Source organism: Suricata suricatta, chromosome 9 (genome assembly GCF_006229205.1).
Source record: "Suricata suricatta isolate VVHF042 chromosome 9, meerkat_22Aug2017_6uvM2_HiC, whole genome shotgun sequence".
NCBI classification, from domain to species: domain Eukaryota; kingdom Metazoa; phylum Chordata; class Mammalia; order Carnivora; family Herpestidae; genus Suricata; species Suricata suricatta.
The window spans coordinates 42,722,721-42,737,587 of NC_043708.1; the positions used below are offsets into that span (position 1 = coordinate 42,722,721).

At 38.6% G+C, this 14,867-nt stretch overlaps 1 protein-coding gene across 10 annotated transcripts in view; it reads right to left on the reverse strand.

The window, feature by feature from the left end:
- Positions 1-14,867, reverse strand: part of FBXO34 (F-box protein 34) — a 90,329-nt gene that overhangs the window by 23,416 nt on the left and 52,046 nt on the right. For 5 of the 10 annotated variants that reach the window (XM_029950445.1, XM_029950447.1, XM_029950450.1 and 2 more), the window contains one exon: positions 5,158-5,252. The exons of 4 other annotated variants lie outside the window; for them this stretch is intronic. The gene's annotated coding sequence lies outside the window, so the exon portion shown is untranslated. Of the gene's footprint in view, positions 1-4,880; positions 4,895-5,157; positions 5,253-14,867 lie in introns of those variants that run through there. One more of the 10 variants, XM_029950451.1, reaches the window with a different exon arrangement.

Below are 14,867 nucleotides of genomic sequence, written 5' to 3' on the forward strand. Positions count from 1 at the left end.
TTCCTGGTCTAGTACTTTAATTCCCTTCTATGTCCATTCATATGATTAAAAGTCCAAGTTCACCTGTAAAGGGAACACCAAAATCCCCCACGGAAAAGTGAAAATCAGGTTTATTCCACCATAGATCTATCTGAAGAGTAAATTCAACTTCTTGGCTCTGAGCAGTAAGAGAGAAGTCAGCTCACCTCAAAAGTCCTGGAGCTTGAATAAGAGCTGAAGAGAGTAAGAAGAAAGGCAGTAAAATGTATGAGGGGAAAGAAATCAATTATTTGGTCACTTTCTGATTTACCTCAGAAAGTTAAAATCTCTATTAACTCACCAGATATTCTTGAGCTTCACTAACCTGGCAAAACCACTAGGTCTTCGATTACTGTCTAGCGCACCAGGTCGGGTGCTTGCTTTAAACGAAATACCAATGAAGTAACTGGGTTCTTCCCCTAAAAAAATCCTTTCCAGAAACAAAAATATTGTCATACTATACATATTAGTAGAGGACATTCTGAAAGGTCCTTAAAGGACACCAAGTGGGCCCCAGACTCCTTGATAACTCTCAAATGTAAAACATAAGAGCTATGAAATGGGAAAACAACAAAATAAGATTGCCCTCCAAGCCTCCCTTCTACAATTACGCAAAAGGAAACTGCACAATTTAGAAACCAAGGTCTTCAGTGAGTAATATAAAAGCCAACTGTACCAAGCAGGCATATTTTAGACTGTATTGCTCCGTATTCCAAATCAAGCCTAGAAATGGTTTTAGAAAATTAAGTGCCTAGGCTCATTAAAAAGAAAAACACAAGTAGGTAAGACGTTAAAACAGCACTTTATAGTATTATACAAGTAGGGGAGTATACAGTCATTAACATGCATATTCATCGCTCATACTTATCTCTAGCTGGGAAAATACTACTGGAAGCACTCTAAGACAACCTCCTACCTGGATGAAATACTTGGGTCTAAAGCTGTTCTGCAGTAGTCAGCTACCCAAGAGTATACTGCACATCTCAACACCAAATCATGTACAGTAATGTATTTTAATCACTGCTACAAAATCAAAATAAAATACACTTAAAGCCATTAAGTGACTTAAATTAGAATTTTATTTCAGGGGCCCCTGGGTGGCTCAGTTGGTTAAGTATCCAACTCTTCCTTTCAGCTTAGGTCATGACCTCATGGTTCACAAGATCAAGCCCTAAGTTGGGCTCTAGAGCATGAACAGTGCAAAGCCTGCTTGGGATTCTCTCCCTCTCCCTCTCTCTCTGCCCCTACCCTGCATGCCCTCTCTTTCAAAATAAACTTTTCAAAAAATTGATCAATCTCTGAAAAACATTATTTAATTTCTTTTAATTTCCTGATAGGTTCTGATTCAAAATAAGTGGAGGGAATGATAGAAATAGATGTTATAAATTAATGCATCTCAGCATTGATCAGCAGTAGCTGTTAACTGTCAAAAACCTGAAACACAGCATGTGCTCCTGATGGAGGAAAAGAAGACATTAAAAAAAATTCTAATTTGGTCAATCCTTTAAAGCCAGCTACCAATTTACAAGAAACACAGAAGACAAAAATATGTTACGCATCTGAGGAATACGAAACAGTAAAATCTAGCAGGGAAACTACACTACAGAACAAAATAAGGCTGAGTTCTTCAAGCAAATTCCAAGTTAGAAAGACAGAAAGGCTGCGGATCAGCGGGGTGTGTGTTGTAAAGAAACTTTACAAGGAGCGCCTCTTGCTGACTTAGGAGAGCATGCAACTCTTGACCTCAGGGTCTCGAGTTCAAGCCTTATGTTGGGCATGGAGCCTACTTAAAAAAAAAAAACAAAAATAAGAAAAAGAAAAAAACACAGGAAACTTAAGACACCAACCAAATATAAGGGATACTGAGTCAAATAGACATAATATAAAAATATATATGTGTGTATGTATTTTTAAGTGCTTGTCTCTTAGATTTACATCTTAAAAGGTTTTTAGATTAAGTGATATGATAGTTGAGATTTCCTTCAAAATAATATGGAAGAGAAGAAATGGTTGGGAGTAAAGATCAAACAAGACTGGCCATGAGATGGATGTCTTATTGAAGCTGGATATGGCTAAGTGCAGGTTTGTGACTCTACTGTTTCTATATTTTTGTACATGACTGAATTTTCTCATAATCACTGGTTTTTAAAAAGGGGAAATAAGTGGAAGCATTTGGAAAACAATGGATGAACAAGCCTAGAAATGTTCCTTATGCGTACACAGGGTGAAGCTGCATACGGTCTGATTTGGAGGAAAATGTGGAGTTCAGTGGTTCCTGGGTAAAACAGCTCCACAGGCCTCCTTGTAAGTCCCTCTCCACTAAGCCCCAGGCTATCTTATGTATCACTCCTTCCGGGTTCAGACACAGGGCACCAACCAATATAAATTCTTCTTGACGTACTCCACACTAGTTACTGAAAACTAAACAGGAAATAAATCCGAGAACAAAAGAAGTTAAAAAGAAAAGGAAACAAAAACATAGTCAAATAAAAAAGAACTGAAAGACAACAGCTATCAAGACCAATCAATCCATTTCTTAATTAAAGAGATCTGGCTCTCGGGGTGCCTAGGTGGCTCGGTCGGTTGAGCCTCCGACTTCAGCTCAGGTCATGAACCTCGCAGTTCATGGGTTCGAGCCCCGCGTCAGGCTCTGTGCTGAGAGCTCAGAGCCTGGAGCCTGCTTCCGATTCTGTGTGTCCCTCTCTCTCTGCCCCTCCCCTGCTCATGATCTGTCTCTCTCTCTCTCTCTCTCTCTCTCTCTCTCTCTCTCAAAAAATCAATAAATGTTAAAAAAAATTTTTTTAAAGAGATGTGGCTCTCAATTCCCTTGTTCTGTAACCTAAATGAGTAGTCTAATTATTAATACCTGAACCTGCCTTATATATAAGTGCTCTTAACTTTCATAACTTTAAAGATAAACATAAATTAAACATTTCAATAAATGCATAAGAAATTTTGCTATTTAAAGATATCTCATTGTAAATTCTTTTATAACAATACTCATCCCCCACATTCACCCATGGGGAAGGGAGAAATGATAGCATTAAATTTTTAATATTAACAATGTACCATTTATATTTGTTAAGCACATACTAACATTAATTTCCTCTTCAGGACAAGTCTGAGATATACATTTATCATCATTTATTCATATTTCACAAATGTGGAAACTAACCAATTAAAGTATAATGAATATTTCTAAATAACTGATTATACAAGCAGTTCATCTTAGAATATTAAGTGATGGGTCATTTTTTTTTAAAGTTGATTTATTTTGAGAAAGACAAAGAGTGTCAGCAGAGACAAGGAAGAGAGAGATGGAAGGAGGGAGAATCCCAAGCAGGCTCCACGTGATCAATGCACAGAGCACGACTCAGGGCTCCAACTCAGGAAACCGTGAGAACATGACCTGAGCCCAAATCAAGAGTCAGATGCTTAACCGACTGAGCCACTCAAGTGCCCCAACGGGTCATTTTTTTTAAATGTACTTTATAACCGTTTTAAACAAAGCTGTGGGTGTATATACACACATACTGATATAAAAATAGAAGAGTCAAAGGATTTGCTCAGAAGTATTCAAATCAGCTGTACAGAGCTTCCTAATTATAAGTACAATATATTAATGATGGTATTTCCTAAACCCTCAAATCCCAGTGGTTCTCCATTCTTTATTTTTTTTTAAACATTTATTTATTTTTGAGAGACAGAGAGAGGCTGAGAATGACCAGGGGAGGGGCAGAGAGAGAGAGGGAGACACAGAATCTGAAGCAGGCTCCAGGCTCTAAGCTGTCAGCACAGAGCCCAGTGCAGGGCTCAAACCTACAAACCGTGAGATCATGATCCGAGCCAAAGTCAGCTGCTTAACCGACTGAGCCACCCAGGGGCCCCTCTCCATTCTTTAAAAGGAAAATTAAGTCACAAGCCAAAGTCAGTTCAAGTTCATTTTAAAAGAAATGTTTCCTTTGCCCAGGAAATGGTCAAAGACTCAAAGATTAACTGAAAATACACAGATCCAAGCTGAACAAAAAGCCAAAAGGAAAGCATTACATACTATCTACTCCTTAAGGGCACGGACCCTGTATGGTATTTTATAGATTCCTCCTCATGGGATCAAGCACAGAATACTTTACACATAGGAAGAGCTCCGTGAAAAGTAAATGCCAGGAACTGTTGTACAGTAGCATTCCAGTCTCCCACATCTTCATCAATCTGGCCTCCAAATAAAGGGGGAAATAATACTTAGCAAACTCCTTTGACTCAAAATAACCTATTCTTCATTGTCATGCAATCTACTAATGGATTCACAGAACTTGCTGGGTGGGAAAACCAGTTTGACAGCAATCCCTACCCTGCTCCAGAGACAACTTCATAAACTCAGTACCCAAATCCCACCATACCTCCCACCAGGAAAAACTGTTCTACCCCATGACTCCCTTATAAAGCCTCAATATCCTCTGTCATCAATGATTGATAACTTAGCACAGTGGTTTTCAATCTTTCTTGAACTGTGGACACTTCAGAATCTGAGGGAAAGTCTATGTTCTCTGCCCAAGACAAGAGGCCAGGGTATGCACATAAACAATTCTGCACAGAATTCAGAAGAAATTTCAAGGCTTCTGATTAACAGCTCCTGTCTTAGTTCTTCCTTGTATGTTGCCTTTCACCAACACAGGGACTATTTAACATTTCTTTCCTGTTACCATCTTTATCATTTACTCACTCTACTACTACTGTAGTACACTGTACAACTGCTGTAACTGCTCACCCAGCTGGGCCCCTCCCTGCCCAGGTCTGTTCCACGGCCCCACCTTCACCCAGCAGCATTAGGAATGGCTACTATATGCCTCCCTTGGGATACTTACCTTGGTCTATCTTGTCTTCCTCTCCCCTACTATACTGTAAACTGAAAGGTAGGAATAATCATACTCCTTTCTGTAGCTCTCACAGAGCATGCAACACAGTGCCTTGTACTTGGCAAGCGTTCATTAGAGTGAATCAATGTCAAACTTAAGGATTTAAAAGAAACCAGCCAATCAGCAACAATCTTTTAAGTGAAACATGGGAGAATCTGACTTATCAATACTTAGGCAGACCAGGAAGTTGATAACAATTAAGCAATTCCACCCACTGCTTCCTGACCTAGTGCACTGCTAGCTCAGAGATGAGAGGTGGATGAAGTGGAGACACAGAGGATGCTCTTCAGGTCATGGTCACTTTTAATCTTCATTACTTTTCTGCAAAGCAAAATGCAGTTTGGCTTGAGTAACAGCTTTTTTTCTAGCACCCTAGTTACCTAAAAATTCCTATGCAATATCAGATTTTAAAGAAAATCCTACTCACCAGCCATGTGCACCAACAGTTTTCCAACTTAATACTATCAGTTTAAGTAGAGTAAAAACAATTTTCATGTTGCTAATAACCTCCACGACAGAACAATCTAGATAGGCAGGCATTCAGCTACGAGTTAGGTAACATCCTTCTCTTTTTCAAAGCCCCAAGTCACATCCTTTAAATACTAAAATATACAGACATGAAGTCCCAACAAGAAACACAGTAAAGTCTCCCCATGAGTCTTTACTATATTAAACACAGCTGTCCAGGGTCATGTTTACATAGATTTTTTTTTTAATGCCAAACCAACATCAGTGCTAAAATATTTCTGATAAACAGACTCCTACACAACCAAACTAGAAAGGAAAAGGACACCAAGAAGTTTAAAAATACTTTCATCTTTAAGAGCAATAAAAACATAAACTAGGTCCTCTTATCATGTTTTGGTCATTTTGGTTTAACAATTATACATATTTATTTCAAAGCCACAATGCTTTATTAATTACTTCAATAGAAAATCTTAACTTTCCTGGTTATTTCTAAATTAATTAAAAAGTATGCAGAATTCACACCCAGAACTTCAATTATTAATAAACCAAACCACAAAGGAGAACCTGATACCAAGATCAGATTTCATTGCTAGGTTAATAGGTGGCAAACCATACATACCAAACAGCAAAGCCAAACACACTAAAAGTTAAGAAATAATACAAAACAACGTCACCCCAAATTTCTAGCAATAAGCCTTTTCCTCTCATATAGCCAATTTTATAAAAACAAACTACTAATACAAACAACCAATCATAATTCACAAACTGCTGGAATTTGTGCCTTGTGGGTCCAACTCTTGTCAGCCTCAAAGCAGGATCCTACTCCCTAGGCAAGGTGGTCTTATAAGCTAACAAACTGTAGCCACTGGAAAAATAAAACAAATATCTTCCCTAAACATACCAGCACCTGAGCTGTAAGGAATGTTCTGTATGTACAAACATCTCATATGCCCTCTTTCTGTTCCTCAGATCATTTGCATCTTGGTTGTGTACAAAAGTATCAGCTGCTCCTTCTTTCTTTTCTCCCCAGTCTCCGTATGCCTATCCCCCTATGCTCATGTCACCACAAACCTATAACCTTAATGTTTTTGTATTGAAATCTATAACCATTGTGCTGAAAAGGAGATAAAAGCTCATACACTGAAACTTGGTCAAGATCAAGTAGTGATGCAGCCACAACTTCAAAGGTCAACATTTTCTGATACACTACAACCTCAAAACACTACATTTTAAGTTATAAAAGATTCAGGGGCACCTGAGTGCCTCAGTTGGTTAAACATCTGACTCTTGGTTTTGGCTCAGGTCATGATCTCACAGCCTACCTTTAGGCTCCACTCTGGACATGGAGCCTGTGTGAGGTTCTCTCTCTTTCTCTCCCTCGACCCTTCCCTCACTCACACACTTTCTCTTTCTTTCTTTCTCTCTCTCTCTCTCAAAACAAATTAAATAAAGAAGATTCAAACAAAGAGGTACACCAAGTTCTCCCTATGAAAACACTTTAAAATATATCTTTCTTACTTCAGGAACTGACACTCAGTCCCATCCTGTATTAAACATTTCTAACTTTTAGAAAGCAAAGTAAAAGACAATCTGAGAAAGAGCTTTGAAACCAACAAGCCTCCTACAGTGATCAGCAAAGAACCAAACATTACCCAGAGGCAAACCAGAAGCTAACCTGCATTACTTGGAGTCTTACCACCAGGTGACAGTGCTAGGCCTAATTTCATGCATAAGCAGACCCTTTAAATCAGTCATTAGTGTTTCATATAACAATGCCCTCAAGGAGAGTAACATTTACTATAACTCTTATTTCTCTCCGAGTAGGATGTATAGGTGAGAAAAATATCAAATGCCCAAGGATAATCAAATAGGATATTCTTCAGTTCCTGAATTCATGTGGAAAATAATTCCTGAACACGTACAGCTATGTTTCAACGTGCCTGAAACCCTAATTTAATGAAGGAAAAATGAAAGCCAAACAATGTGTGAACAAAGGTTTCAGCAGCAGCTCAAATGGAAAAAAGTAGAGAAAATGAGTGATCACAATATTCTTTAAAATATGACAAACACAACAGAATTCAGAGTGAATGGCAGCATTTACACTGTAAGCATCAATTTAGTGTTTTCAAACTTTATTCAAAATAGTATCCAAATAATATTAAAGTATATAGTATATTAAAGTATATTAAAATTAAAGTATAAAGTATATTAATTTATAGGTACATAAGACCTAGAAGCACATAGGGTTTACTAGTTTCGTTCATACATATTTAACTACTTAATAATGTAACATAAAATTTTTAAAATTCTATCTATATTAAAGGGCCTTAATGAACTTCTTCCTTTGGATGAAATTTCACATGTTACTCAAATTTACAAAATAATGCTCCAGGCCAGAAATTATTTACTGCAAGAGAGGATGAGAGCAGCATAGGAAAAACTGTTAATATTAATATGAGTATACCACAGAGATTTGATTAAACCTACACAGACGCCAGAGATCTCTGACCCACCCTCATCAAAATCTGCAACACCAGCACTACACTCAAACTGCAACTTCTGGGACACCTGGCTGGCTCATTCCTTAGAACATGAGATGCTTGTTCTCAGGGTATGAGGTCAAGCTCCATGTTGGATAAAGAGTTTTAATTAAAAAAATAAAAAAATAAAAATAAATAAACTGCAACTATCTCATGGGGGCCTAAAGAGATCAGGCCTTTCTTATCCTTTTCGGAATTTTCTTCCATTTCATGAGTATAATTTTTCCAGTCTCTAATTTGAACATTCAAGCAATCATTACTCCTTCTATTCAAATCTCACAGTTTGTGAGCTAAGGTACTAACCAGATCTTTTCTTCACTCACTCAGTACTTACTGAGCATCTACTATGTACCAGGCAGTCTTCCAAAGATTAGTGATACAGCAGTGAACAAAATATAAAAATACTCATCCTCATCAAATATATATTCTAGCTGGGAGACAGACTAATAATAAAGCACATGGTACACGAAAGGTCTTTACGGAAAGAAAAGAAGTACAGAGCATATGTATCATACATAAATAATATATCTAAAGCATAAGATTTTGGAAAGCCATTTAATAGTCAACCATATCGTGAAACAAAAATTTTTTTTAGTAAATAAAATTCATTAGAAAGAATTTGAGTGCCCTTTTCTATGACAAATCTAGAAATGCAATAAGAACAGGATAATAGAAACAAAATGTCACATAAAGCAAAGTCTTTTTGGAAATGAATCTGATCCTGCTGTGTGCAAAAACCATTCCTGAAATACCCTAGATTTGAAACAAATTTAAGAAGATTTATGGAGACACACACACACGAAAACTTAAAAGAGAGCTTAAGACAACATAAGGGAAAGGAAGAACATCCATCCAGGAATTGGATTAAAAATCAAAAGATTATTCTTTAGGTCACTCACAGTGTAAGTGTACTATATTTCCTAAGTTTTTATCATTAAAACTAAATTTTATATAAAGACAAAAGTGCTGTCATGGCTATCTGAGGCTACTCAGCTATAAACTGCCTGCACGATTACAGGAAACACACAAATCAAAACTACAGACAAATGCCTCCTACGGGTTCTCATCTGGGAAGATGGCAAGGGGAAAGGAGGAACATCAGCAGAGGAACAAAAACAGGCAAATCCAACAGGAAAAACATGATCTCTGGACTCAATACTAGCTATAAGTTAAAGCAAAGCAGTACTGAAATTAATATTTTTCCTCGCAAGAACCTAGAAAAATAGGAAATGGGAAGGCTTAAGAGGCACATCTTTTCAGAAAAATCAAATTATTGTGAAATTTTCTTTTTGGTCTTAAAAAAGTACTTTAATCACAAAATGCCCCCTTTAAAAAAAAGTTGCGCTGGGAACTGGCTCGAGATCAGAAGAGGATGAACACTTAGGAAGTTGAAATCCATTTGGTTATATCAGCTGAAGAGAGTAGCCAAAGCTGATTCGGCTTTAAAGAGGAGCTTCAGGGGCACCTGGGTGGCTCAGTCAATTAAGCAGCCCACTTCAGCTCAGGTCATGATCTCACGGTTCGTGGGTTTGAGCCCCGCATCAGGTTCTATGCTGACAGCTCAGAGCTTGGAGCCTGCTTGGGATTCTGTGCCTCCCTCCCTCTCTGCCCCTCCCCTGCTCACGCTTTGTCTCTTTCTCTCAAAGACATAAAAAAAAATTTTTTTTAATTAAAAAAAAAGAGAAGCTTTAAAAAAATTTTAAGCCATGTTTGTTATGCCTTTAGGAAGGGGCAGGGGGTGCTGAATCTTGTACTGAGCAAGTTCTTTGGTTCTTAAGGGTGTATAATCAGTTGTGAGTCAAAAACTGTACATAAAGATTCATCTGTTATAGCTTGGTTGGTTCTTTCTTAGGTTTTTCTTTCTACTGAAAAAAGCTTTAATACTATCCCACTATCACATTTCTATCCATACCCCACAAATCTAGAAACAAAATTCACTGGCTCTCCGAAATAATATTGAGTAGAAAGTTAAAATTTTAGGGGCTGCCTGGCGGGCTCGGTCAGAAGAGCATGCAAGTTTTTGATCTCAGGGTTGTGAGTTTGAGCCTCACATTGGGTATAGATTACTAAAAAATCATAATCACAAAAATAACAACAATAATAAACTTTAACAAAGTTAAATTTTTAGAAAGAGTAATTCAAAAGTATCAAGAAATATCAAACTTGGTTAAACATCCTTTAAGATCATCCAATCCTGGGGGCACCTGGGTGGCTCAGTCAGTTAAAGGTCTGGCTCTTGGTTTCAGCTCAGGTCATGATCTCATGATCTCATGGTCCATTGGTTCAAGCCCCACATCGGGCTCTGTGTTCTCCCTCTCTCTCTGCCCTTCCCCCTCTTGCTCTCTCTGTCTCTCTCTCAAAATAAATAAACATAAAAAATTTTAATTAAAAAAGATCTAATCCTGTTATTTCATGCTCAAAACAAAACAGAAACAAAGAAAGTATAATGTTTATTTAGTTTCTTAAACAGAGCTTCCTTACTGTGAGAATTACAAAGTCTGAGAATCAAAGAATCTTGAGATGACCACCTAGCCATGTGTTCATACACTGATGAAGGACCGGAAAACCCACTTTTATCCCTGAGTTATGAAGCTGACAGGGTTCCAAAGGTTAGCTTTTACTAAAAATTCACATCAATCTATTAAGTCATAATGGAGATCAAAACTCCAATTTCAGAAATTGAAATACCTAAGTTCTCCATTCATACTGTCTCCTCTCCTGGTAGGAACATTGTTAAACCAGAAGGGTTGGGTTATACATGAAAAAAAGCAAAGAAAGAATCCTTGACCCCCTTTTCCCCTCACAAAGCGCCATCAGGAATCTGCACTAGCTCTACCTTCAAAATATACTCAGCATCCAACTACAGCTGACCCCTGAACAATAGCAGGGATCAGGGGCACACACATCTCCCCATCACTATGCAGTCAAAAATCCGAATTATAGCTTCAGACTCCCCCAAAACTTAACTAATAGCCTACACGGGAAGCCTTACTGATAACATACACAGTTGTTTAACACACATTTTGCATGTTACATGTACTATATTCCACATTCCTACAATAAAGCTAGAGAAAAGAAAATCCTAAGGAAAATACATCTACAGTCCTGTACTATAAAAAATCCACATAAGTGGACCCACGTAGTTCAAGCCCATGTTGTTCAAGGGTCAACTTGTACCATTCACCACCTCCACTGCTACGACCCTGTTCTAAGCCACCATGATTTCTCACCCACATTAGTCTCCCACTAGTCTTTGACACAACTCTTGGTCTACTCTCAAACTCAGCAACCAGTATAATCCTTTAAGGAAAAAGAAAAGCTCCACCATAGTTTCTTCTGTGTGCCACACCCTTGTTATAAAGAAAACCACAGGCCCAAAATGGCATCACCTGGGGGGGGTCGTGCCTGGGTGGCTCAGTCAGTTAAGTGTCCAGCTTCAGCTCAAGTCATGATCTCACAGTTCATGGGTTCAAGCCCCACTTGGGCTCTGTGCTGACAGCACAGACCTGGAGCTCAATTCAGATTCTGTGTCTTCCTCTCTCTCTGACCCTCCCCCTCATATGCTCTGTCTCTCAGAACTAAATAAACATTAAAGGGCACCTGGGTGGCTTAGTCAGTTAAACATCCGACTTCAGCTCAGGTCATGATCTCACAGCTCACAAACGGAGTTCAAGCCCTACATCAGGCTCTGTGCTGATTGCTAAGAGCCTGGAGCCTGTCTTGAGATTCTGTGTCTCCCTCCCTCTCTGACCCTCCCCTGCTCACGCTGTCTCTCTCTCTCAAAAATAAATTTTAAAAAATTTTTTTAATTAAAAAAGAAACATTAAGAAAAATTCTTTTTAAAAAAAAAAAAAGAAAGAAAGAAAAATTCTTTTTTAATGGCATCACTTGGGCCAGGCCAAGTCATCAAACAAGGGCTTAACACCTAACCTAACTGCAGTATCAACCTCTCCCAGAAATGGAGTCCTAACAGGGTCAGTCGGAAATTTTTTTCTTGCTTTCTTTTTTGAGAGGGAGAGAGCACAAGTGAGCAAGGGGCAGAGAGAGAAGGGGAGAAAGAATCCCACAAGGGGCAGAGAGAGAGAGGGAAGGGAGAGAGACTGAAGTGAAGTAGGGCTCACCTGAAGCAGTGCTTGTGCTCACAAACTTGTGAGATCATGACCTGAGCCAAAGTCAGAGGCTTAACTGACGGAGCCACCCAAAAGCCCCAGGAATTTTCTGATCAGCAGAAATAAGGTAATGTGTCACAGGGACCCTCTCCATCCCCCCAAAAGGAGAGAACAATCAGCATAATTAGACCCTTTGTCCCTTAAGGGAAAGGAATCTTGTCCAAAACAATCCTTCCTTTTCTTTTGCTAATAACTTTCTTTCCCCATCCTCCTTCCTATAAAAACTTTCCATTTCGTACACATCCTTTACTTGCTAGGTAGGATACTGCAGATTCATTAATCACTTTAAAAAGCCAACTAGATCTTCCCCAATTTACCCCGCTGAATTTTTTTTTTAACACCCAGATATGTACTATGTCATTGACATTTTCTGTTCAAATGACATCTCAGAGAGGCACTCACTGTCCATCCACATACGGGAGTACTACTCCCCATATTCCCTATTCCTTTATCCTTTCTTTATATTTCCTGCAACAATTGCTCCCTTCCTCCAGACAGCATGTATCCAAGTCGGTGCATCCTGCTCTACTCGAACATCAGCTCAAGAGAAGACTTATTTTTGTTCACTGCTCTATCAGCTCAAAACAGTGTTTTATAGAGGTTACTTTATTTTTTAAAAAATTTTTAGTGCTCATTAATTTTTGAAGGCGAGACTGACGGGGAACAGGCAAAGAGAGAGGGAGAAATAGAATCTGAAGCAGGCTCCAGGCTCTGAGCAGTCAGCACAGAGCCTGATGTGGGGCTTGAACTCGTGAGCTGGGAGATCATGAGCTAAGCCAAAGTCACTTAACTGATTGAGCAGTCCAGGTGCCCCAAAGAGGTTATTTTTTCAAAAAAAAAAAAAAAAAGTTTTTTGGTCATCATTATTCATAAAATTATTTGTCTAGTCCAAAATGGATTTTTTAAAAGACTTTATTCTTAAGTAATTTCTATACCCAACATGGGGATTAACTCACAACCCCAAGATCAAGAGTCACATACTCTACTGAGACAGCCAGGCACCCCTAACATGGATTACATCTTAGTTTTCCTAAACTCTTTCATGCTATTCACAAACTAAAAGATTACACAGTCCTGTATATTTTATTAGCTACCTGCAAATACAGTTTTAATTTTGACATCCTCCAAAATCATGGCAGATGTTTCAGGCAACAAATCTCAAATCCTAATGTATTCTTTTTCTCTCTCCACCAAGCTTCTCCCCAGAACTTAGCTTTAAACACATTTAAGGAATATCTCTGAGATTTAGGTCCAAACAACCTTGTCTCATAGCAAGATCTAACACCAGGCACTTCAATATCTAAGCACACATATTTATTTAAACCAAAGATAACCTGTGACCCTTACCCACACAATTTGGCCAAATCTAAAAATCACTTTTTACCTTTATCTCATTCAAATACCTGGCTTTCTCCTCCTCCTGATCTTCTCTACCAGCTGTCTTCAATGTGGGGGGATTATGAATTGATGAGCTTTAATAGGAAGCTATTTGATTATTCTTAGGCAGAAAGTCCATCTGGGTTTGTTCTGCAGTCTTTGTGATGTGACAGAACAACTGGGGATTTTACTTTCTCTATAAACTATTTCATCTGTGACTTCTGTATACTGAGGATGTTTAGACACACCTTAAGCAGGCCTGGCGTCTAATCTATAAAAAGGTATTTGGGTTGTCTTAGATCCTTCTGCAAAGCAATGGACCAGCACCCTGCCCCACTTCAAAAATGAGTTGGCTCCTTGTTACCATGGTGATGAGCACCCTGTGAACAGAGATAATTTGCCACTTGCTGAAAATTCAAAGCATTCTGTAGCATTGTTTTTTTATCAGGAACAAGGTGGGAGGAGCAGCAGAACCACTTATGGAGTATATTTATAAACACTAAAAAAGTATGCTACTTCATTCTGAATAACAGGATTTTAAATTGCTTAGCTTACAGGAAAAAAATGAAGGAAATAAGAGGGCTGAAGAAAAGAAACATGTTGACCTATATCCTAAACATACAGCTCTGTATCATTACTGAAGGTGGCACTACAGGTTTTCGACCCAGAATAGAGTTCTTAGGTTGGTTTTCGGATTGGCCACACATACACAATATATATTAGTTTTCTCAACTGCATTTAGTCCCCTACTGGTCTCCTGCTGGTGTGTTTTGTGTATGTGTGACCAACCGTCTGGGAGGGAATAAAAATCCACTCAAGGAATCAGGTATCAACCAAGCAGGGTAATAAGCCCAATGCTCCTGAAACATTAACAGTTTAAAGAAATTATATCTCAATAAATTCTTAAAAGTAACACTCAGGGACACCTCAGGTGGCTCGGTTGGTTACATGTCCCACTCTTAGTTTTGGCCCAGGGGCATGATTTCATGGTTACTGAAGTTTGAGGCCCACATCAGGCTCTGCACTGATGCAGAGCCTGCTTGGGATTCTCTCTCCTCTCTCTCCAACCCTCCCCTGCTCATGGGTGCTCTCTCTTTCTCAAAATAAACAAGGATTAAAAAAAAAAAAAAGAATACTCAGCACCTATTCCTGATTTTCAAAAAGATTCTTGGGGTGCCTGGGTAGCTCAGTCGGTTAAGCATCCGACTTAGGCTCAGGTCATAATATCATGGTCCATGAGTTCAAGCCCCACATCGGGCTCTGAGCTGTCAGCACAGATTCTGTGTCTCCCTCTCCTTCTGCCCTGCCCCCACTCATGCTCTGTCTCTATCAAAAAAATAAATAAATGTTAAAAAAAAAAAGTGAAGAAAAAAAAAAACCTC